Here is a 3,095-nt window from a genome sequence, read left to right as displayed (position 1 = left end):
TTGGTTTTGGCTGCTTGGGGCGGCCAAAACCCTGGAGCCGGCCCTGTCTCCCAAACCTCACCCTATTGGCTGACTTTGGTGTTCCAATAGAATGTAGTGGTCATGGTTGTGGAGGGAGAAGCAGTCTCTCAAGCAGCTAGGAGCAATGCCTTAGAAGGCTTTGAATATCAAAACAGAGGCCTTTAACTGTGAGAGCTGCTCTATTTCAAAAGGAATTATTTGGGGGCTTGGAAATCTGTGAATCTGTGAACTAGGCTCTCTATTCAGCGTGGACAGTGCAGACTGCAGAACACTTAGGTGATTTGTTTTTAGCAACCTATGTTGCTAAGCAGATGGTTTGGTGAGTTTTGAATCACTTGGAGCTTTCTGGGGTGTGTGTGGCTTCATCCCTCTGGAGCAGAGTCAAAGGCTCTCTGTAAAATTCTAGGTGAAGGTAAAATACACATGAAAAGAAGGTGTTGTAAAACTTCAACTGTCTCTCTACCCCATCTAGCTGTCAGCCATGCCCCTGTCTACCTAATAGCCACGAAGGTTGGCAATAGCATTGAAACCTGCTAGCATTTTTGTGTGTTCATGTTATGGACTCCAATGACTTCTGTGTCATTTTCTAATCTTGTTACTATTTCTTTAAAAGAATTTTATTCCAGCTGATTTCAGGGGCAGCATTTACAGCAATGTTCCAACCAGTCAGTTCTGGATGAACTTATCGCAATTGGTGACAGTGCTGCCTTCTTGGATTACCACTAATGCAGTATAATGAAATAAACACACAAAAAGCGCATTCAAGTAACCTTTTGGGGATGACTTAAACTAAAGCCAGGAAATTTGGCGTTAAGGCTTTATACTCTATGCTTAACTCACAATTGTGTCTAAGGGAATTTCAGTCCCTGGAATCCATAAAATCACTGCAGTAGCAGCCCCTTGAAATAGCCAGGAATGGGTTATGAAGCCTCTGGCTTAGAGTTTTAAAGTAATGTTAGTTACACTTGTAATGTCTGTGTAATGGGACTCTGTTAGATGCAAAGAGACACTGTGTAAGCTTTGACAATGCATTTCAGTCCTTGTAGACAGTCTCTGCTGAGTTTTGTTATTCAAGCAAACTTTGTTGCACAATTCCAGTTCTGAGCCTTTCTTGAGCAGAGACTGCAAATGGCACCAAATAACATAGTGGAACTAGGACAGGGGTGGGCATACTATGGCCTGGGGGCCGCATCCAGCGCTTCAGACATTTTAATCCAGCCCTCGAGCTCCCGCCAGGGGGCAGGATTCAGGGCTTGCCCTGCTCTGGTGCTCCAGTCGGGGAGCGAGGTCGGGGGCTTGCTCGTACCATGGCTCCACGCAGAGCCTGCATTCCTGACCCCTTCCCACACCCCAACCCCCTGCCCCAGCTCTGATCCCCCTCCTGCCTTCTGAACCCCTTGGTCCCAGCCTCCACACCCTCCTGCACCCCAAACCCTCATTCCTAGAGCCCGCACCCCCAGCCAGAGCCCTCCCTACCCCACACCCCAACCACCTGCCCCAGGCCGCACACTGAACTCATTTCTGGACCCACCACAGAGCCTGCACCCCCAGCCAGAGCCCTCACCCTCTCCTGCACCCCAACCCCCAATTTCATGAGCATTCATGGCCCGCCATACAATTTCCATACCCAGATGCGGCCCTCGGGCCAAAAAGTTTGCCCACCCCTGAACTAGGAGGAGACAAACACACTAATTTCACTTGTGATTTAAGAATAAATTTGAAATGATGTCTCCAGAGGTGGAACTTCCCAACAACCAGGTACTGCACTCTCTAGCCTGCTTCGTAGGTTTATTTTTGCTTTTAAAACACTTATTATTACTACTACTACTATATTTAATTTCAGGATCACAAAGTGCTTTATGTTAAGTAAGACCCTCCACACTGAGTGATCTGAAGCACAAAGAAGGTTTAGGTCCAGAATTTCCAAGGTGGCCACTAATTTTGTAGTAGGAATGAGCAGTACCCAGAGTTCAGGGAGTGCAGAGATTGCTAGTGCGAGTGGCCTGCAGAGACCTCTCTCCGCAGGGTGCAGGGAAGCCTCTCTCTCACTCATAAGGCTGTGCAAGGGCTGCTCACATTTTGTTTTTTTGCATACAAAAAACAACCACTACAAACTCTCTTTTATTAACCAAAGACAATCACTAACTTTAATATAAAACTGTTTCAACAGAACATCTTACAAAAAGGTGCTCACAGACACTTAGATTACGCTGGAGACATCTGCCTGGATCTTCAGCCAGTTTCCAATGCCAACCTCTCTAGACCGTCAGGCAGTCTCCGAAAAAAGTTAAACTCAATACTCCAACCTTTTCCCAGTTATTCAAGATACCCAATTAATCCTATTACTCTTTCCACCACCCAAGCAATTCATAACCAAACACCCCCGCCTTGTGGCTGTCAGTTCTGAATTCCACCAGTCAAAGTCTCAGCAACTAGACATGCTCTCAGTCTGGATTCTAGCTCCAAAAGGAAACACAAGAGCAGCAAGTCTTTTTATTTTATTTATTTATTTATTTTATTTATTTTTTTTAAGTCTCTAAATAAATGATGCCTGGAATGCACGTCTGTGTGTTGACAGAGATGCCAGGCAAACATCTTTTAAGCACCTGGCAGGATCCCTTGCACATTCCCATGGCCAGTGAAAAGTCGCACATGGATGGCGCTGTAGCCACAAGACATTTAGTCTAATGATATTTTTACTTGGTATCAAGCCAATTAGCTTATGCTGTTTATCTCATTTCATTCTCTCTGCAGTTATATAATGGTTGTCATAATTCCAGGGACACAGGAGTGAATGTCTGCTATCTTACTTGAAAGCTATTTTTATTCTTAGTGGTTTTCTTCATGGCAAATATATATAAATAATTAACCCATATGCTGAATAAGTATCTTCTACCTTGTACTGTTTATGGACCAGTCTATATTAAACTTGTGTGAACACGATGGCACAGGTAGCAATACTCTGGCTATTTAGCATATTCTGTTCAATGTAATACTCAGTGGGGCATCCCTTAGACAGTTAAATATCATGCCTAAGTGCCTGCAGGGTGCTCATTTCACATTCTGTCCAATTA

Source organism: Terrapene carolina, unplaced genomic scaffold, assembly GCF_002925995.2.
Source record: "Terrapene carolina triunguis isolate 2854851 unplaced genomic scaffold, T_m_triunguis-2.0 Scaffold30, whole genome shotgun sequence".
NCBI classification, from domain to species: Eukaryota; Metazoa; Chordata; order Testudines; family Emydidae; genus Terrapene; species Terrapene triunguis.
Note: the sequence above shows the minus strand (reverse complement) of the source record.